The sequence below is a fragment of the Chiloscyllium plagiosum genome, unplaced genomic scaffold (assembly GCF_037043375.1).
Source record: "Chiloscyllium plagiosum isolate Xiang-an unplaced genomic scaffold, Cpla_swu_hap1 HiC_scaffold_27, whole genome shotgun sequence".
NCBI lineage: Eukaryota > Metazoa > Chordata > Chondrichthyes > Orectolobiformes > Hemiscylliidae > Chiloscyllium > Chiloscyllium plagiosum.
Window position 1 is genome coordinate 41476214 of NW_028270165.1, and position 23378 is coordinate 41499591.

Below are 23378 nucleotides of genomic sequence, written 5' to 3' on the forward strand. Positions count from 1 at the left end.
GTCATAGAGTCCGACAACACAGTGACAGGCCCTTTGGCCCAAACTGGTCCACGCCAACCAAAACGTCCATCAACACGAATCCCATTTCCCTACTCTTGGCCCGTACCCTTCTAAACCTTTCCTATCCATGTATTTGTCCAAATTCCTTTTAAATGTAGTTAGTATACCCGCCTCATCCACTTTCACTGGCAGCTCATTCCATATGCATACCACACTGCATTTAAAGAAAATTTACCCCTCAGGTTACCTGTTATTCTTTCCCCGCTAACCATAACCTGATGTCCTCTAGTCCTCGTTTCCCAACTCCAGGAAAAAGACTGAGCTCATTCACACTATCCATGCCTCTCATGATCTTGGACACTTGTATAAGGTTCCCCCCTCAGTCTCCTATGCTCTAAAGAAAGAAGTCCTAACTTGTCAAACCTCTCCCATAACTCAAACCCTTGAGTCCTAGCAATATCCTTGTAAATTTCTTCTGCAATCTTTCCAGTTTAATACCATCCTTGTTATAGTAAGGTGACCAAAACTGAACACAATACTCCAAGTGTGGCCTCACCGATGTCTTTGATAACTGCAACGTAGCTTCCCAACTGTTATACTCAGTGCCCTGACTGATGAAGGCCAGTATGCCAAAAGACTTCTTCACTGTCCTGTCTACCTATGTTGTCAGAAATATAGGACTTGCTCCAAACTGTATTCATAATCCAACTGATGGGACAGGAAACTGCTTCCTTTCTTGAGACTAGTCTCCCAGTGGGAACTTGCTGGCTGACTGTCTGATGTACTGAACTTTACAGTGCTCCATTGCCCTGAGTTATCTGGAAGGAGTCCACACGCAAGTGCCCAAGGTGATGCTCGAAACCTTTATCATCTCTTTGGAATTAATCACCATTCAATGCTCTTGAGTCATATAGTCCAGAAATAGTATGACTCCAACCAGTCCATGATGCCCCATTAAACTAGTACAACCTACTTGCTCCAGGCCTGTATCCAGTAGTAATAGTCAGAGATGCACAGCACAGAAACAAATCCTTCAATCCAACTTGTCCATGCTGATCAGATATGCTAACCCCATTTTGTCTCAGCGTATTTTGAGATTTGTAGCTCGGGTTGAGGTTCTGGATGTAGGTTTGCTCACTGAGCTGAGAGGTTCATTTCCAGATGTTTCGTCACCCTACTAGGTAACATCTTCAGTGGGACTCATGTACATTGCTTCACCTGAGGCCCACTGAAGATGTTACCTAGTAGGGTGACGAAATGTCTGGAAATGAACCTCCCAGCTCAGCGAGCAAACCTACATCCAACTCATTTTGACCCATTTGCCAGCACTTGGCTAATATGTCTCTAAACTCTTTATATACTTACACACATGAGGATGCCTTTTACATGTTGACATTGTACCAGCCCTTCACCGCTTTCAGTGGCAGCTCATTCTGTACACACATCACCCTCTGTGAAAAGGTTGCTCCTCAGGTCCCTTTTAAAACTTTCGCCTCTCACTTAAAACCTGTTCCCTTTTGTTCTGGACTCCCCCAAACCCAGGAAATGTCCTTGACTTTTTACCCTATCCATGTCCTTCATGGTTTTATAAACCTCTATAAGGCAAACCCTCAGCCGCTGACACCCCAGGGTAAACAACCCCAGCCTATTCAGCCTCTCCCTTTCCCTCCAAACCTTTGCTATTCACGTACTTATCCAAATGTTGTAATTGTACCCATGTCCACCACTTCCTCTGGAAGTTCATGCCACACACGAACCATCCTTTGTGTAAAAAATTTGCCCCATCTCTGTTTTTCAAACTCTCTCTCCTCTCACTGTAAAAATGTGTCCCCTGATCTTGAAATCCTCCATCCTTGGGAAGAGGCAACTACCATTAACCCTATCTATTCCTCTCATGGTTTTATAAACATCGCCTCTCAACCTCCTCTGCTCTGGCAGAAAAACATCCCAGCCGATCCAGCCTTAATTCCAATTTGATAATAGTGGCGCAGTGATGATTTCAGCTCTTTGTGTGTCAAGGATCTCTCAATTGTAAACAGTGCCTCTTAAGTTCACCTCATCTTAAAACGAATGGCACCCCATTCATTTAAAATGTCGATGTTTTCTGTGCAAAGTCAGTCCTGGTCGGAAAATAGCCAGTGGTGTCATACGCTACTTGTGACCAGATTTGTAAGATATGTTTTGAGATGGAGGAGTAAAACTTCACAATAAAAGATTAATGCAGCCTTTATTCACAATTCATTATTAAACACACTTTCTCCATTTACAGATGTGATTGAGAGGCTTCTCCGAATGAATCTTTGACTGATAACTGAGTTTGTCAGGATTTTGAGAGTCACTGTAGCTCTGTTGTAGCACAGGGGAGTGCGCTTTCAGGCAGACCACACATTGCGCAGAAAGCTCTCCCGCATCAGACGAGTAAAGTCGACGTGTTTGTAACAAATTGTGAAACTTGAAAGGGTTCAAAAAACATTTGCAATGGTGTTGCCAGTGTTGGAGTGTTTGAGGGAGGAAGAGGCTGAATAGGCTGGGATTATTTTCCCTGGAGCATTGGTTGCTGAGGGCTAAGTTTATAGAGGTTTATAAAATCCACAAAGGGCGTTGATAGCGTAAATAGGCAAGGTAGTTTCCTCAAGGTGGGAGAGTTTAGAACGAGAAGGCGCAGTTTTAGGGTGAGAGGAGAAAAGTTTAAAAGGGATCTCAAAGTGGTAAGTTTCTCACAGAGACGAGAGAGATTGAAAAACAGACATGGGGCAATTTTTTTACACAGAGGTGGTTCGTGTGTGGCATGAACTTCCAGAGGAAATGTTGGAGGCTGGTACAATTACAACATTTTAAAAGTATCTGGATGGGTTTATGAGCCAAATGCTGACACATGGGACGAGATTAATTTTGGATTTCTGGTCAGTATAGACGAGTTGGACTGAGGGGTCTGTTTCCCTGCTGAGTATGTCTCCGCCTCTATAACAAGACACATAGGGCCCTCGGGTTCACACACAAATAAACTGTCAGTAACATTGAGTCTCGGAGTTAGGTTGAGTCAATGTGGTAATTTTTGAGGCAGACAAATGTACCTCAGGGAGACACAGCCTCAGAGGAAAGGGGCGGAGACACGCCGCGATTGCGCCATGTAAGGGCGTGTCTCCGAAAGTCGGCCGCCATTGGTCAGGTGAAGTAAGGTGCGCTCTGATTGGAGGGGGCGCGGAGACGGAAAGAAGAAAAACAAAGATGGCGGCGCGAGGCTGCGGTTTTCTCATCGACTCAGCGGGCGGTTTCTGACGGAGGGAGGGGGGCAGACAGGCATCGTTTACCTCAGAAAATATCTTTAAAATACATTTCAAATTAAAGCCGGAACTTTTCAAACAAAAGTTGTGAAGAAAAGGAGACAGTCCCCGGTGGGGTTTATTGTTTATTTGTGTATAATTCCCGGGGCCCGGGAAGGGGGAGGTGACGGTTACCGGGTGAACGAGAAAACAAATTAAAAATGTCGGCGGTGGAGGAGAGAGAGCCGGCGCCCGCGGCTTCTTCGGCGGCGGCCGGAGCCCAGGAGCTCAACAACCCCCCGGAGCTGGAGGAAGGTCCGAGCTCCAAGAAGCGGGGGGTCCGGCTGGAGGCTGGATTTGCTCAAGGCTTGTATCTATTAACTTATTTAAATGGTACCTACTGTATGGGGCTATGGTTTACATTAAAACCGGAGGATCATGTCAGAGTGTTTGTTTATATTGAGCAGTTGTAGTTGGTAAAATACACTCCCTGGAGGAGCACCTTCTATGATGCTGCATTTCTTACCTTCTGCGCTTCCCCTATTTGATTTTACATTTTATTTGGTCAAATTTAATTTCACAATAATCGGACATGGTATTCACTGTGTGCTATCAATTTGTTTGTTGGAATATTGTAAGACAAAATTAATGGTGTAATTTCATTTCTGATGTCAGAGTTTGACATTGAATGTGCAGATGTGAATACCAGTAAGATGTGAAAATAAATCAAGAACTAATGCTTTTAACAAATGCAGTTCACTGATATTAATGGCTTTGTCTCATTTCAGGGTGCTGATTCAAGTCTGACCAACAGACTCTTTCATCCCGTCATCCAACTTAATTAAAGTCTGATAGAAAATAACTCTGGCAGGCTAAAATTTATACAATTTATTTAGATTAGATTAGATTACTTACAGTGTGGAAACAGGCCCTTCGGCCCAACAAGTCCACACCGACCCGCCGAAGCGCAACCCACACATACCCCTACATTTACCCCTTTAACCTAACACTACGGGCAATTTAGCATGGCCAATTAACCTGACCCGCACATCTTTGGACTGTGGGAGGAAACCGGAGCACCCGGAGGAAACCCACGCAGACACGGGGAGAAATTTATAAGATTTATTTACACGTCCGTTGTGCTTGACGTGGTCTCCTTTGCTTCAGGGAGACTGGACTTGCAGAATGTTTCGGAGAACACCTCTGGGACAAGCGAAGTAAATGATCCACTGTCCTGTGGCTGAACACTTTAACTACCCCTCCCACTCAGGTAAGGCATGTGTGTCCTGGGCTGCCTCCATCGCCAAACTCTAGCCACCTGACACCTGGAGGAAGAACACTTCATCTTCCATTATGGGACCATCCAACAATTGGGATCAGTATAGATTTCACCAGTTTCCTCAATTCCACCCTCCCCCTCCCCCTTAACAAGCTTTATAGGATAGTTAAGTATGGGATCAGAAAAAAAAATGCATTTTCATCTTATACTTTGGTAAACATGGTAACTAGACTTAGTCTACAATAATCTATAAAGAGAAAAAGATCATAAGTCACGGTAATGGAAAAATTGATAAGGAATGAAAGGGGGAATGCTAGCTAAGATACAGTGGAAATGGGGGGAATTTCATGCAAAACTAATTTAGAGGTATGTGGGAAAATATAGACACTGCAGTACTGAACATGACAGCAAACTGTCCTTTTCAGAAAGATGCATTTGCAAGACGTCAGACAGAGATGCATAAAATTCCTACAGTGCAGAAAGAGGCCATTTGTCACATTGAGTCTGCACTGACCCACCAAAGAGCATCCCATTCAGAATCATCCCATGCCCCTGCATTTACCATGGCTAATCCACCTAGCCTACACATCATGGAGCAATTTAGCCCGGTCAGTCCACCCACCCTCCATATCTTTGGACTGTGGGAAGAAAAGCCTGTAGACAGGGAGAACATCCAAACTCCACACAGTCGGTCACCTGAAGATGGAATTGAACCTGGGTCCCTGGCGTTGTGAGGTAGCAGTGCTAAGCACCGTACTACCCCAATATGTTATAAAATTTGAATAAACCCACTATGTTGTAAATTTGTTCGTATGAAGAAATTATTGAAAATGATTGGAAGCAATAGTCCAAATGAAATCTTTTTGAGTGTGATCCAAAACGTAATTCTAATCTAATGATTGAAAATGCTTCGACCTCTGGAATGGTCTGCGAGAGTATATGTTGGAATTAGATTCAATTATGGCATTCAAAAGAGAGTTGGATCATTAAACTGAAAAGTAAAGTAATTGCAGTGTTCGGTGAAGAGAAGTACTAGGTTCTGTGGTGATTATAATGTCAGTTAGGTGGATCGCACAGAATATTAGTTCCTTGATTGGGGCTGTTAACCTGGTCCAATCGGGGAGCCCTGGCTGACAGAAACAGGCATGTCAGAGGTTCTTTTCACTCTGAGCAAACTGGACCAGTGTCAAGGTTTCTGCACATGTAAATAAAGGGTAACATGGTGACACGCCTCTGTGGGGTTGTTTCAGGTACAATCCCCATATTTCCAGGCTGGCTGTCTCCCATTGGATAGTTGACATGTGAATCTCCTGGTCAAGGAGGTGCATGTCTGGGGATTGACCAATAGGAAGCCCAGAAGGACTGGAAGGTGCCTGCTCCTCCTACCAATCAGAGTTCCCCACCCCCTCCCCATGTCTAAATGCAGAAGTTGGACCATGAGCTTCTGAAGCTGCTGCTGCTCCTCTCTCAATGAAGATTGATCTTCACCTCAAAGTGCAACTTTCTCCCTCTGTCCAACATTTGTTGGTACAACACTTTTTTTGAAGGATGCCATCTTTTCTGATCATCACAATTAAAGGGGTGTCTTCCATATGATATTCAAAGGGACGGTCAGTTAGGAAGGCAGGGTCATGTCTTGTGTTATTGTGTGGTATGTGTGAAAGCTGCAACAAGACATCTCAACTACGATGCTCAGTGCTCTGACTGATGAAAGCAAGCGGGCCAAAAGCCTTTCCTGTCTACCTGTGACTCCACTTTCTAGGAGCTATGAACCTGCACCCCAGATCTCTCGGTTTGAATACTGCATGTGAAACAGATTCGATGCTTATTGGTAGACATTATTAGTTGGTGCTTATCTTGACTATTTCAGTACCTTATCTCGATACATAATTCCTGGCTCTCTAATCGTATACTTTTGTTATTCTTTTCTGCCTTTAATATAGCACTGAATCTATTTCACATGCAGTGTCTCCAACCAAGAAGTTTGAGACACTGCATGTGACACTGCAGTGTCTCGAAGAAGTCCTAGAAAGTGGAGTCATGGGTAGACAGGGAGGTGAAGAAGACTTTCAGCATGCTTGCTTTCATTGGTCAGAGCATCGAGTATAGGAGTTGGGACATCTTGTTGCAGCTGTACAAGATGTTGGTAAGGAGTACAGCATGCAATTCTAGTCACCCTACTGTTGGAAGGATATTACTAAGTAGAAAGGATGCAGAAAAGATTTACTGGGATGCTACTTGGCTGGAAGGTTGTTATAAGGAGAGGCTGGATAGGCTAGGACTTCTTTTTTCCCTGGAGCACAGGGGACTGAGACGTGATATAAAATCACGAGAGGCAGAGATAAGGTAGACAGCCAAAGCTTTTTCCCCATGTGGGGGTCTAAACTTAGAGGACACAAGTTTAGGGTGAGTGGAGGAGAGATGTAAATGGGTCCAGAGCGGCAAACGTTTACACGGAGAGAGTGGAGAATGTCTGGAACAGATTGGCAGAGGTGGTGGTGGAAGCGAATACAATTTTGTTGTAGAGTCATGGAAATAGACCCTTTGGTCCAACCCGTCCATGCCAACCAGATATCCCAACCCAATCTAGTCCCACGTGCCAGCACCGGGCCCAAATCCCTCCAAACCCTTCCTATTCATATACCCATCCAAATGCCTCTTAAATGTTGCAATTGTACCAGCCTCCATCACATCCTCTGGCAGCTCATTTCATACACGTACCACTCTCTGCGTGAAAAAGTTGCCCCTTAGGTCTCTTTTATATCTTTCCCCTCTCACCCTAAACCTATGCCCTCTAGTTCTGGACTCTCCGACGCTAGGGAAAAGACTTTGCCTATTTATCCTACCCATGCCCCTCATAATTTTGTAAACCTCTATAAGGTCACCCCTCAGCCTCTGACGCTCCAGGGAAAACAGCACCAGCCTGTTCAGCCTCTCCCTGTAGCTTAGATCCTCCAACCCTGGCAACATCCTTGTAAATCTTTTCTGAACCCTTTCAAGTTTCACAACATCTTTCCGATAGGAAGGAGATCAGAATTGCTTCAATATTCCAACAGTGTCCTGTACAGCCGCAACATGACCTCCCAACTCCTGTACTCAATACTCTGACCAATAAAGGAAAGCATACCAAACGTCTTCTTCACTATCCTATCTACCTGCGACTCCACTTTCAAGGAACTATGAACCTGCACTACAAGGTCTCTTTGTTCAGCAACATTCCCTAGGATCTAACCATTAAGTGTATAAGTCCTGCAAAGATTTGCTTTCCCAAATTGCATCACCTCGCATTTATCTGAATTAAACTCCATCTGCCACGTCACAGCCCATTGGCCCATCTGGTCCAGATCCTGTTGTAATCCGAGGTAACCCTCTTTGCTGTCCACTACACCTCCAATTTTGACGTCATCTGCAAACTTACTAACTGTACCTCTTATGCTCACATCCAAATCATTTATGTAAATGACAAAAAGTAAAGGGCCCAGCATCGATCCTTGTGGCACTCCACTGGTCACAGGCCTCCAGTCTGAAAAACAACCCTCCACCACCACCCTCTGTCTTCTACTTTTGAGCCAGTTCTTATCCAAATGGCTAGTTCTCCCTATATTCCATGAGATCTAACCTTGCTAATCAGTCTCCCATGGGGAATCTTGTCGAACGCATTATTGAAGTCCATATAGATCACATCTACTGCTCTGCCCTCATCAATCCTCTTTGTTACTTCTTCAAAAAACTCAATCAAATTTGTGAGACTTGATTTCCCAAGCACAAAGCCATGTTTGACTATCCCGAATCAGTATTTGCCGTTCCAAATACATGTACTTCCTGTCCCTTAGGATTCCTTCCAACAACTTGCCCACCACCGAGGTCAGGCTCACCGGTCTATAGTTCCCTGGTTTGTCTTTACCCCCCTTCTGAAACAGTGGCACCACGTTTGCCAACCTCTTGTCTTCTGGCACCTCACCTGTGACTATCGATGATACAAATATCTCAGCAAAAGGCCCAGCAATCACTTCTCTAGCTTCCCACAGAGTTCTTGGGTACACCTGATCAGGTCCTGGGGATTTATCCACTTTTAACCGTTTCCAGGCATCCAGCATTTCCTCCTCTGTAATCGGGACATTTTGCAAGATGTCACCATCTATTTCCCTACAGTCTATATCTCCCCCATTTTTTGTGGCTCCACACAAAGGCCCCCTTGCTGTTCTTTGAGGGGCCCTATTCTCTCCCTAGTTAGCCTTTTGTCCTTAATATATTTGTAAAAACCTTTTGGATTCTCCTTAATTCTATTTGCCTAAGGTATCTCATGTCCCCTTTTTGCCCTCCTGATTTCCCTTTTAAGTATACTGCTACTGCCTTTATACTCTTCTAAGGATTCACTCTATCTATCCCTGACATATGCTTCCTTCTTTTTCTTAACCAAACCCCCAATTTCTTTAGTCATCCAGCATTCTCTGTACCTACCAGCCTTCCCTTTCACCCTGACAGGAGTATACTTTCACTGGATTCCCATTTTCCAGCCGTCCCTTTACCTGCGAACATCTGCCTCCAATGAGCTTTCGAAAGTTCTTGCCTAATACCGTCAAAATTGGCATTTCTCCAATTTAGAACTTCAACTTTTAGATCTGGTCTATCCTCTTCCATTACTATTTTAAAACAAATAGAATTATGGTTGGTGGCCCCAAAATGCTCCCCCACTGACACCTCAGTCACCTTCCCTGCCTTATTTCCCAAGAGTAGGTCAGGTTTTCCACCTCCTCTAGTAGGTACATCCACATACTGAATTAGAAAATTGTCTTGTACACAATTAAGAAATTCCTCTCCATATAAACCTTTAACACTATGGCAGTCCCAGTTGATGTTTGGAAAGTTAAAATCCCCTACCATAACTACCCTATTATTCTTACAGATAGCTGAGATCTCCTTACAAGTTTGTTTCTCAATTTCCCTCTGACTATTGGGGGCTGTATAATACAATCCCAATAACTTCCACCCAAATAACTTCCCTGGATGTATTTCCAGGAATATCCTCCCTCAGCACAGCTGTAATGCTATCCCTTATCAAAAATGCCACGCCCCTTCCTCTCTTGCCTCCCTTTCTATCCTTCCTGTAGCATTTGTATCCTGGAACATTAAGCTGCCAGTCCTGCCCATGCCTGAGCCATGTTTCTGTAATTGCTATGATATCCCAGTCCCATGTTCCTAACCATGCCCTGAGTTCATCTGCCTTCCCTGTTCGGCCCCTTGCATTGAAATAAATGCAGTTTAGTTTATTAGTCCGACCTTGTCCCTGCCTGCCCTGACTGTTGACTCACTTCTGTTCTCAGCTGTACCCGTCTCAGATCGATCTCTTTCCTCACGATCTCCTTGCCCCCCCCCCCCCCCAACTTGCTAGTTTAAATCCTCCCAAGCGGTTCTCGCAAATTACCCTGCCAGTATATTAGTCCCCTTCCAATTTAGGTGCAATCCGTCCTTCTTGTACAGCTCACTTCTACCCCAAAAGAGATTCCAATGATCCAAAAATGTGAATCCTTCTCCCATACACCAGCTCTTCAGCCATGCATTAATCTGCTCTATCCTCCTATTCCTGCCCTCACTAGCTCGTAGCACTGGGAGTAATTCAGATATTACTACCCTTGAGGGCCTCCTTCTTAAATTTCTGCCTAACTCTCTCTAATCTCCCTTCAGAGTCTCAACCTTTTCCCTTCCAATGTCATTGGTTCCAATGTGGACAATGACCTCCTGCTGGCCCCTCTCCCCTGTGAGAACATTCTGCACCCTCTCTGGGACAGCCTTGATCCTGGCACCAGGGAAACAACACACCATTCTGCTTTTTCTCTGCTGGCCACAGAATGTCTGTCTGTACCTCTGACTACAGAATCCCCTAACACGATTGATCTCTCATTGCATTAGAGCCAGTCTCAATACCAGAAACTTGGCTGTTCATGCTACGTTCCCCTGAGAATCCATCACTGCCTACATTTTCCAAAACAGCATACCTGTTTGAAATGGATATATCCACAAAAGACTCCTGCCCTTGGTGCCGACCTCTCTCACCCTCCCTGGAGTTAACCCATCTATGTGACTGTATCTGAGACTTTCCGCCCTTCCTATAACTGCCATCCATCACATACTGTTGCTGTTGCAAATTCCTCATCGCTTCTATCTGTCTGTCCAACCGATCCACTCAATCTGATAAGATTAGCATCCAACAGCATTCTGGCAGATATAATCCACAGTAACCCTTAAACTCTCTTTAAACTCCCACATTTGACAAGAAGTACATATCACTGCAAAGGCCATTTTTGCTCCTTCACAATCTACAGACCCAGAAAATAACACCATCATATTCCTCTACAAACACTGCCCCAGGTTAAATTAATAGCTATGGCTTATATTTTATGTTTAATCAAAAGACTTATCTCCAAAAACACATAATCAAGAAAGAATCCACTATACTCACTACTGCAGCTTTTCTCTTGGGACAGACCTAAAACAACAATTAACTTATCTAATTCTGTGCTGTGAACTTCGCCCAACAGTTCCTCCAAGATTAGTTGTGAATTTCACTGTTTGTTAATTTTCCCAGATGCACTCCGATGTCCAGCGATACACGAATTCAAACAGTCATTGAAGAAACATTTAGACAGATACATGGATGGGAGGGGTATGGAGGGATATGGCCTAAATGCAGGGAATGGGACTAAATTAATTGTGAAAACTAGGCATCATGGGAACTGTTTCCATGCTATAGACCTCTATGACTCAATTTCAAGACAGAGGGTTAGAATCGTAGAATCCCTACAATGGGGAAGCAGGCCATTCGGTCCACCAAGTTGCCACTGACCCTCCAATGAACATCCCACTCAGATCTACCCCAACCCTGCATTTTCCATGGCTAATCCCCTGAGCTTGCTTATCCCTGGACACTGGTAATTTAGCATAGCCAATCCACCTAACCTACACATCCCTGAACACTATGGGTACTTCTGCACAGCCAATTCACCCTAACCTGCACCTCTTTGACTGTGGGAGGAAACCGATGCTGACACTGGGGTAATGTTCACACCCCACATGAACATTGCCCAAGGCTGGAATTGAACCTGGTCCCTGGTGCTGTGAGACAGCAGTGTTAACCACTGAGCCATTGTGCCGCCCCATGGTTATTATGATACTAAAGGTTTTAATTTGATATTTTAAGTTAAGAACAACACCTGTGCCCCCTGTAACCCTGCAAGTTTATTTTTGTTTCAAATACACATTCAGTTTTGAAATCATTGATCCTTTGATTGGTGGGGAGAGTTTCAAAGAGATTTACCAGATGTTGTTGGGGATGGAGGGTTTGAGCTTTGTGGATAGGATGGATCGGTTGGGACTCTTCTCACTGGAGCTTCAGACATTGAAGGTGACCTGGTAGAGGTTTATAAAATCTTGAGGGGTATAGATAAAGTGAATGAGGTGTATTTTCCATAGGCTGGGGGATTTCAAGACTATGGGGCACATTTTTAAGGTGAGAGGAGACAGAAGTGGCAAAGGTCTTTTACACAGTGGTTCATGTGTGGAATGAACTGCCAGAGGGAGTGGTGGTGCTGCTACAATTATAACATTTAAAAGGAGAGGTGTGGGGGGGGGGGAATATTGGGTCAGCAGCAGGCAAGTGGGACGAGTTTAGTTTGGGATTATGTTCAGCATGGACTAGTTGAACCGAAGGGTCTGTTTCCATGCCTTACAACTCGAGGAGTCATTCAGGTTACGATGGTCTGACTATCCAGATAACGCATGTGCTCACATCCCTATTAGTCTCTGATCAAATGTTACGGTATATAAGATAACAGAATGTAAAGGAAGATCTTTTGGTTTTGGGGATGTGGAAACCAGAATTGTCTGCTCTAAATCTCTGCGCTGACTTTCATAATCTCTTTATACAGGTTACAAGAAGGGAAGGATCTACAGAGAGAAGTCTGAAAGCAAAAGTCATTTCAGGTCTGAAACAGACACTCAACTCGCCATGATCTAAAGATCACAAGTCTCTGGACCTCAAATGTGAAACATTTATCTATTCTGTTGGCTTCGAAGGTTTTTAAACATCAGTGTGATTGGAAATGTATGGAGTGTGAGAACACGCACAGATGTGTGTGAAAGTGTTCGACTGACCATCAGAGGAAGTATTCCCAGGAACACTACCTGAGTGAGAGTCTTCCTGTGTACTTGGCTGTGGAAGGAGCTTGAACCAGTTAGACAGATCGAATCCTCACTGCACAATTGTTACGGACCAGACCGGATCCCCGGACAAATACTTTAAGAAGGTAGCCGTGACCCTCATTTTTTCTCATTTTAAAGCCATATGTGAAATGTGACTGCTGGCCGTTAAGCAAAACATGATTTGCTTAAAGGCTGTCATTAAAATACAGCTAAAGAGAGGAATTTAGGATAATTCTGCAGACTTGAAACTTAATAGACACAGAGTAACTGTTACTAACTAACTATTCCGATACAGTAACATCTCTTTAAACACACCCTTTTTGGCAAAAAGGCGAATTCCAACACACATTTTCACATCGTGTTCTCCAGAAGGAACAAACCAACGAGCAAATTCAGAGAGAGTAGCAGCCAAGAGACACACACTGAAGCTTCCAACTCCTCCTGCTTAAGGCAAAAATCTAAAATAAAAGTAGAAAATGTGGTCGAGGGTGCTGGACACACCCAAGCTGCTCCCATTGGTCTGTTCTGAATGTTGTGGTTGTGCTAGCCTCCGCCACTTCCTCTAATGGCACGTTCTGTGTGCGCACCACCCTCTGGGTTGGGGGTGGAGGTTGCCCATTGGGTCCTGTTTGTGTCTTTTCTCTCTCATCTTGGACCTATGCCCCATGGTTCTGGACTCCCCCATTCTTGGGGATGGGGGGGGGGGGGGATCCTTAACTATTCACCCTACCCACACCCCTCATGATTTTGTAAACCTCTATAAGGTCACCCCTCTTCTTGTAAATCTCATTAATGCAAAGCCAAAGATTCATCAATGTCCAACTGACAGATGTCCAGCTCCCAAAATAGTCTCTCATATTAATTTCCATCAGAAAGTGGTGATGTCAAGACAATGTCTTGCTCCCTCTGAAGTAAGGACTTGGCCACTTCATCCGGCCGATAGTTGTATGAATCGTAGAAGAATCATGGAATCTCTACAGTGCAGAAACAGGCCCTCAGCCCAACAATCCATACTGAGCCTCTGAAGAGTAACCCACCCACACCCATTCTTCTACCCTATTGCTCTACATTTACCCCTGACTAATGCACCGCACCGACACATCCCTGAACACTATGGGACAATTAAGCATGATCAATTCACCCTAACCAGCACATCTTTGGATTGTGGGAGGGAATGAAGCAACCAGAGGAAACCCACACAGACACTGGGAGACAACTTGGAAACTCCACATAGACAGTTGCCCCGAGGGAGGAATCGAACTCTGACTCGCCCAGCAATTAAGACCCTGGCAATTTCCACTTACTTCCAATCAAAAGTGACTGGAATTCAAAGATTCCATCTGAAGTTTTATTTCTCTTCAGTTCCGACCTTCACTATCGATCAACGAATCTCTGTTTCCTTTGTCACAATTCTGACAACCTTACAGAGGGGAGGGAGCAACTGGAGATTTATTTTCAGAGTCTAGATTTATTTTCAGAGCAACTCCAATTCACGCTGTGTCAGTCGGTTTCCCTTCGTATGATCAGCCTTACCCATGTCGTCCTTTCCCCAGAGATGGGGAATTGAAGATTAGAGGGGTTGGATTTGAGATGTGAGGGGAAAGACTTAGGAAGGACCTGAGGGGAAACGTCTTCATGTAGAGGGTGGTGCAACAGTTCTGGTCGCCACATTACCAAAAGGATATGGGCGCTTTGGACAGAGTGCAGAGAAGGTTTGAGGATGTTGCCTGGTGTGGAAGGTGCTAGGTATAAAGAGAGGTTAGGTTTGTTTTCATTAGAAAAAAAGGAGATTGAGGGGGGACCTGATTGAGGTTTACAAAATCATGAAATGTATCGACAGGGTGGATAGAGATAAGCTTTTTCCCAGGGTGAAGCCCTGGGAAAGGTCATGCTTTCAAGGTGAGAGGTGGAAAGTTTAAAGGGGATACATGCGGCAAGTACTTTACACAGAGGGTGATGGGCACCTGGAACACATTGCCAGCAGAGGTAGTAAAGGTAGGCATGGTAGATTCATTTAAGATGCATCCAGGCAGATGCATGAGTAGGTGGGGAGCAGAGGGATACAGATGCTTAGGAAGTGGGCAACAGGTTTACACAGTAGGTTTGATCGGCTCAGGCTTGGAGGGCTGAAGGGCCTGTTCCTGGGCTGTAAATTTTCTTTGTTCTTTGTATGTGGAGTTGGCTGCCAGAGAAAGTGGCTGAGACAGATACAATAACAACGTTTAAAAGGCATCTGGATGGGTTTTTGGATCATAGAATTATAGCATCTCTACAGTGTGGCAACAGTCCCTTTGGCCCAAAACATTCACACTGGCCTTCTGAAGAGTATCTCACCCAGACCCATTCCCCTATTACTCTCCATCTTCCTCTATAAGAATACCCTTCAGTTTCCAGAGAAAAAAATCCCAGTCTATCCAACCTCTCCCTATAACTCAATTTTTCCAGACTCGGTAGCATCCTAGTAAATCTGTTCTGCACCCTTTCTAGTTTAATAATTTCCTTTCAATAGTAGGGTGACTTGAACTGAAGGCAGTATTCTGAAAGTGGTCTCACGAAGATCTTATAAAGCTGCAACAAAATGTCCCAACTCAATAAATACTGAGAAACTGGACATTGGTAATCAGAAACAAAAACAGAAGTTGCTGGAAAAGCTCAGCAGATCTGGCAGCATCTGTGGAGAGAAATCAGAGTTAACATTTTGGGATCAGTTTTGAGGGGCACCAGACCCAAAACGTAAACTCTGATTTCTCTCCATGGGATGCTCCAATGCTCAGTGCGCTGACCAATGAAAGCAAGCGTGCTGAAAGTCATCTTCACTGCCCTGTCTACCTCTGAGTCCACGTTCAAGGAACTATGCACCTGCACCCTCTAGCTCACTTACAATTGACATGTATGTCCTGCCCTGGTTTGACCCACTAAAATGCATTGATCTAAATTAAACTCCATCTGCCAATCTTCAGTCCATGGCCCACTTAGAGTCATAGAGTAAGACAGCATGGAAACAGGCCCTTTGGCTTAAACTGGTCCATGGTGCCCACCCAGCTAGTTCCAATTAGAGTCATAGAGATATACAGTACAGAAGTGATCCTTCAGTCTAACTCATCCATACTTACCAGATATCCTAACCTAATCTAGTCCCATTTGCCAGCACTTAGCCCATATCTCTATAAGCACTTCCTTTATTCATATACCCATCCAGATGTCTTTTAAATGCTGCAGTTGTACCAGCCTCCACCACTTCCTATGGCAGCTCATTCCAAACATGCACCACCCTCTGCTTGAAAAAGTTGTTCCTTGGGTCCCTTCCCCTTTCACCCTATACCTATGCCCTATAGTTCTGACTTTCCCACCGCAGGGAAAAGACCTTGTATATTTACCCTGTCCATGCTCCTCATGATTTTATCAACCTCTAAAGTCACCCCTCAGCCTCCAATGCTCCAGGGAAAACAGCCCTCTGATTTTGGTGCAGCATCTTGTATAGTTTCAGCTGACCTCAAAGTATTTCCAATGAAGTTAATCATTTCACTGAATGATAAAGAGATGGACAGGGTTGTGGTCTGGCCCCGGACCTTTGTGACGTTTCCCAGATTTGATCTCCCTCCTTGAGGCTTTTTCACACTGGATCCTGTATTCATGTAACATTTACCAGCTGCATCGTGGCAACCGCCAATTCATTGGATACTTCCCCATCACTTCAGGAACCTTTTAAATTCCTCATTAAAGACGATCCAAATGCATATTGATCTTTGATCAGTTCCATCAAATTTATGGTTACACCTACTGTTAGAATTCTTTAGCTAATAAGTTGTTGCTTCCCATGTTTACCAGTCACCTCTATCCTTATCCTTGGGTGACTTATGATGTATTCATTCACCTCATTCCAATGTCTGCTAATTTCTGTATCAATGATTCGTTCCTCTCCGTATGATATGGGGCAGCTTTCACTATCTGAAACTGGTTGGAATCTTTTCTTCTAATGCTTTAATGATTTTTTTTGAGCAGGTAGATCTGTAACTACTAAAGGACCTATAATCTATAAATATTTGAAGGATCTTAGAGTCATAGAGATGTACAGCACAGAAACAGACCCTTTGGTCCAACCTGTCCATGCCGACCAGATATCCCAACCCAATCTAGTCCCACCTGCCAGCACCTGGCCCATATCCCTCCAAACCCTTCCTATTCATATACCCATCCAAATGCCTCGTAAATGTTGCAATTGTACCAGCCTCCACCACATCCTCTGGCAGCTCATTCCATACACGTACCACCCTCTGCGTGAAAAGGTTGTCCCTTAGGTCTCTTTAATATCTTCCCCTCTCACCCTAAACCTATGCCCTCTAGTTCTGGACTCCCCGACCCCAGGAAAAAGACTTTGTCTGTTTATTCTATCCATGCCCCTCATAATTTTGTAAACCTCTATAAGGTCACCCCCAGTCTCCGACGCTCCAGGGAAAGCAGCCCCAGCCTGTTCAGCCTCTTCCGATAGCTCAAATCCTCCAACCCTGGCAACATCCTTGTAAATCTTTTCTGAACGCTTTCAAGTTTCACAACATATTTCTGATAGGAAGGAGACCAGAATTGCACGCGATATTCCAACAGTGGCCTAACCAATGTCCTGTACAGCTGCAACACGACCTCGCAACTCCTGTACTCAATACTCTGACCAATATAGGAAAGCATACCAAATGCCGCCTTCACTATCCTACCTACCTGTGACTCCACTTTCAAGGAGCTATGAACCTGCACTCCAAGGTTTCTTTGTTCAGCAACCTAATCTAAATATTAGAACAGATTGATTAAATATTTAACGAGTCGACAGAGTTATTATCGTTTTACTTGTCAGAACTATCTTAAGCAAACATTTTTCCCAAGATGTCTAACTCCTGTCAACTATGTTCTGCTGCATTAACCACGGCTCGTTGTTTGTGTCCTGCTCAGTTATGGGCAGTCAGAACAGGAAAAGACTTTGGCTATTCACCCTATCTGTGCCCCTCATCATTTTATAAACTTCTGGAATTGTCTGAAGACAAGTATCTGTGATGCTGGAGATCACTGGAAGAGGCCAAGATGGATCATCCACTTGGTACTTCTGGCTGAAGATTGCTGTGAGTGCTTCAGCCTGATTTTTTTGTGCTGATGTGCTGGGCTCTTCCATCATTGAGGATGGGGATATTGGTGGAGCCACCTCCTCCAATGAGTTTGTTAAGTGTCCACCACCATTCACTACTGGATAGGGTAGGACTGCAGAGCTTCGATCTGATCCATTGGTTGCATTATTATTATTCACAATTTATAATAATGATTTGGAGTTGGGGACAATGTGTCACAGGTCAAAGTTTGCAGAGGACTGTGAAACGTTGCAGAGGAACATAGATATTTTGAGTGAGTGGGCAAAGGTCTGGCAAATGGAAAACAATGTTAATAAATGTGAAGTCATCCATTTTCATAGGAATAGCAGTAAAAAGGACTATGACTTAATGGTGAGAAGTTGCAGCATGCTGCTGTGCAGAGGGACCTGGGTGTCCTTGGACATGAATCAAAGGGTTGGTCTGCAGGTGTAACGAGTAATTAAGACGGCAAATGGAATTTTGTCCATCATTACTAAAGGGATTGAGTTTAAAAGGCGGGAGTTTATGTTGGGCATTCCGACAATCAAGTCTACGCCATTCCCTCCGAAGAACGTTTCTCACAGATCCCCCTCCCACCCTATCCAGTCGTTTCTGCTGGTGGGTGAGACCTGGACTAGGGGTATTGGCCTCAATATGAGGGGGAGTAGAATTCGGACAGAGATGAGGAGGAACTGTTTTTCCGGGAGAGTATTGAATCTTTGGAATTCTCTGCCCAAGGAAGCAGTAGAGGCAGCTTCATTAAGTATATTCAAGACACAACTGGATGGGTTTTTACATAATAGGGGAATTAAGGGTAGTCGGGATCATGCAGATAGGAGGAGCTGAGACAATGAATCGATCAGCCATGATTTTAATGAATGGCAGAGCAGGTTCAATGTGCCAAATGGCCTGCTCCTGCTTCTATTATTATGAAACTATAACCCTACATCTAATCTGCACATCCCTGGACACAATGGGCAATTTCGCACGGCCAATCTAAATTGAGGCTTGTGAGCATTGTAGTGATGTGAATAATGAATGTCAGAAAATGATAGAAAGGGACAAGGAGGATAAATGTTCCAGCACTCAAAATTGGATTCTAAAAATCACAAAACTTGAAACTAAAGAGTGTGTCTGAATGTGTGCTGCATTGTCACACATTCTATCTGTGACATTCAAACTGAATGAATTGACTGCACACGTTGAAGAGAATAATTATGATCGGAGACTCTTTACAGCGATGTGGCTTCAGGATGACAAGGATTAGATCCTGAATATTGAGGGGGTGCCATTCAAGTCAAATGGGAAGCTAGGTAAAGGTAGAGAGTTGGCACTGCTCATCAAAGCACTGATAACATGGTAGTGTGGTGTCAGCTTGGATTTCAGGTCCTGATTTCTCGTCCTCTGTTGATCTCCCTGTTCCCACAGAGGAAGATGTCAGCTGTTCTCAGCTCTGCTGAAGCTCTGACCTCCACCCCCACCCCCATCCCCACACCCACCCACCCCCCAGCCCTAACACCTTCTGGAACAATAAAACATTCAGTCGACCAAGGCCCATTCCACAATCTCCCAGCCTTAGGTCGCTTTTAAATCTTTGCCCTCTCACCCTAAACCAATGCCCTCTGATTTCAGACTCCCCCACCCTGGGGCAAAGATGTTACCTATTTCCCCTATCCGTGCCACTCATGATTTGATAAATCTCGATAAGTTCACCCTCTGCTTCTGACGGCCCAAGGGCAACATCCCCATCCCATTCAGTCTCATTTTATACCACAAACCCTCCAACCCTGGCGACATCCTTATCAATCTATTGGAGTTTCACCATATCTTCCTATCCTATAGGAGGGAGACCAGAATCAAATGCAACATTCCAAAGGTGGCCTAACCAATGTCTTGTACTGCTGCAATTTGACCTTCCAACTCCTATACCCAATGCACTCAGTGGGTCAAATGGCCTCTTTCTGCACTGCAGGTGTTTTATGATTTTAATTGATATAATATGTAGATTTATATTAAATATAAATTGCTTCATATGGTGTAAGTCTGATATTCACTGTTGTACAAGCTGCATGGCTATGATCTTTTACCTAATATAGTAATGGAATTACATGCTGTATTTCTTATCAATTTTATTTAATAGGTGAGCAGGAAGTCATTCAGCAACTTTACTGGCTTTATTTTATCAAGCAGTGGAGTTTAATTTAGATAAATGTGAGTTGCTGCATTTTGGGAAAGCAAATCTTAGCAGGACTTATACACTTAATGGTAAGGTCCCAGAGAGTGTTGCTGAACAAAGACACCTTGGAGTGCAGGTTCATAGCTCCTTGACAGTGGAGTCACAGGTAGATAGGATAGTGAAGGCGGTGTTTGGTCTGCTTTCCTTTATTGGTCAGAGTACAGGAGTTGGGAGGTCATGTTGCTGCTATACAGGACATTGGTTAGGCCACTGTTGAAACATTGCGTGCAGTTCTGGTCTCCTTCCTATCGGAAAGGTGTCGTGAAACTTGAAAGGATTCAGAAAAGATTTACAAGGATGGTGCCAGGGTTGAAGGATTTGAGCTATAGGAAGAGGTTGAATAAGCTGGGGCTGTTTTCCCTGGAGCGTCAGAGGCTGAGGGGTGACCTTCTCGAGGTTTATAAAATCATGAGTGGCATGGACAGGATGAACAAAGTCTTTTCCCTGGGGTCGGGGAGTCCAGAACTAGAGGGCATAGGTTTAGGGTGAGAGGGGAAATATGTAAAAGGACCCTAAGAGGCAACTTTTTCACTCCGGTACGTGTATGGAATGAGCTGCCAGAGGAAGTGGTGGGGGCTAGTACAATTGCAACATTTAAAAGGCATCTGGATGGGTATATGAATAGGAAGGTTTTGGAGGGATATGGGCCAGGAGCTGGCAAGTGGGACTAGATTGGGTTGGGATATCTGGTCGGCATGGACAGGTTGGACTGAAGGGTCTGTTTCTGTGCTGTACATCTGTATGACTCTATGATGTTTCATTTTCATATCCTTATTCAGTTTCATTTCCAAGTCATTGTAACCAAATGAAGTTTTCCTCAATACACACTTAAGGCTATCTGGCTGCCTGATGTGTCCTGGATAATATGTGATCAGCAGGTATCTGGTAATCTACAGGAGTTGTCATTTTTTTTAGATTACTTAGTGTGGAAACAGGCCCTTCAGCCCAACAAGTCCACACCGACCCACCAAAGCGCAACCCACCCAGGCCTATTCTCCTACATTTACCCCTACACCTAACACTACAGTCAATTTAGCATGGCCAATTCACCTAACCTGCACATTTTTGGACTGTGGGAGGAAACCGGAGCACCTGGAAGAAACCCACACAGACACGGGGAGAATGTGCAAACTCCACACAGTCAGTCGCCTAAGGTGGGAATTGAACCCAGGTCTATGGCGCTGTGAGGTAGCAGTGCTAACCACCATGCCGCCCACATTATATTTATTTCACTGTACTGACCGTGATCATTTATTTTGTGGATTTCGTTGCAGGAAGACATGAGGAAAGAACCAAATGTTACATCAACCTCTGATGGAGCCACTTGATTTATTGGGAAAGGAAATCAAGGAAATCGTACCAAACATCATCTTCACTATCCTATCTACCTGCAACTCTGAAGGAATTATGAATCTGTACTCCAAAGTCTCTTTGTTCAGCAACACTCCCTAGGACCTTACCATTAAGTGTATAAGTCCTGCTCTGATTGGTTTTTCAAAAATGCAGCACTTCGCATTTATCTGAATTAAACTCCATCTGCCACTCCACAGCCCATTGGCCCATCTCATCAAGATCCTGTTTTAATCAGAAGTAAATTTCTTCGCTGTCCACTATACCTCCAATTTTGGTGTCCTCTGCAAACTTACTCCACCTATGTTCATAGCCAAACCACTTATATAAATGATGAAAAGTAATGGACCCAGCACCGATCCTCGTGGCACACACTGGTCACAGGCCTCCTGTCTGAAAAGCACCCCTCCACCACCACTCTCTGTCTTCTACCTTTGAGCTAGAACTTTGAAAAAAATAATTCTGAGGTCAAAATGCCTCCCCTCATTGTGATTCTGTTTGCCGAGCTGGGAATTTGTGTTGCAGCCGTTTCGTCCCCTGTCTCCGTGACATCCTCAGTGCTTGGGAGCTTCCTGTGAAGTGCTTCTGTGATCCTTTCTCCGGCATTTATAGTGGTTTGTATTTGCCGCTTCCGGTTGTCAGTTCCAGCTGTCCGCTGCAGTGGACAGATACAAATCACTATAAATGCCGGAGGAAACATCACAGAAGCGCTTCACAGGAGGCTCTCAAGCACTGAGGATGTCACCTGGATAGGGGACGAAACGTCTGCAACACAAATTCCCAGCTCGGCGAACAGAACCACAACAACGAGCACCCGAGCTACAAATCTTCTCCCAAACTTTGAATGCCTCTCCTCTTCTTCTCCTGCTCCCAGTACGCTGGCTGTAGCCAGCCAGCTGAGAGTCAGTCCTCAATGGAGGAGATTCCAATCTCCTGGTTTTTTTTTTTACTGAGGTGACTAAATCTCTTGGTTAAACTTTTTTAAAAATCTCCTCACTTATTTTTTTCCCCAGCACCCATGTGTGTGTGGAGGTGTGAGATAGCAGATACATTCAATTTTGCTCAAAGCACACAATCTGCAGGCAGTCGATCCATTTTTTATTTGGAAGTAGAACCAGTCTGACTCAACATTAGGAGACAGGCAGGCTCTAACCTCACACCTTTAATACATTCTCTGAGCTGAAATGTCACCTTCAAATTACATCGAGAACGTTCCTTATAAGTAGTTCTGGGATTTACATATTAATGAACTGAAACCTGCAACCCATTCTAAAAGATGAAAGACTTGACAGCAATCTAGATTTGTTCAATTCAGTTGTATGACACAGAATTTGTACCAAAAAATTACAATGTCTTGTGATCCAGCTCTACAGCTACCTGATGAAGGAGCAGCACTTCGAAAGCTCGTCCTTCCAAATAATACCAGGTTATGTTCCAATACGTTTGTCTGATTTTTACCTTTGTTTCTCGTGAACACAGCCCATACTTTCTGCTGCAGGCAGTAACCTTTACAATGCTGATGAAATGATGCAGTACCCGCAGAGATGAAAAACTTAACAGTTTTAATTTTAATTCTGTCTTATGATCCAGCTCCACAGCTACCCGATGAAGGAGCGGTGCTCCAAAAGCTTGTACTTCCAAATAAACCTGTTGAACTATAACCTGGTGTTGTGAGACTTTTAATCTTTGTTTCTAGTGAATCCAGCCCACATCTCCCACTGCTGCCAGTAAACCTGACAATGCTGATGAAACAATGAACCCGAACTCCTGAAAAATTTATAATTTCTCACAATTCTGCCACTCGTTCACTTCTGATCCAGGACATTGGAAACTTAGTGCTGGAGGTTGAAAGAAATGAGTAGCTTTAAAACAAAAACTTGTTGAATCTCTCAGCTTTCAATGAGAGTCTGAGTCTGACGGTGAATTCTGGTAACCTTTAT

General features: G+C 44.2%; 1 long non-coding RNA gene across 1 annotated transcript; it reads left to right on the forward strand.

The window, feature by feature from the left end:
• Nucleotides 1-4395: 4395 nt before the first annotated feature.
• On the forward strand, nucleotides 4396-21853 carry LOC148143748 (uncharacterized). The gene is made up of 3 exons (XR_015751307.1): nucleotides 4396-4533; nucleotides 12468-12845; nucleotides 21363-21853. It is a non-coding gene; the product is annotated as an uncharacterized LOC148143748 (long non-coding RNA).
• The last annotated feature ends 1525 nt before the right edge of the window (nucleotides 21854-23378 follow it).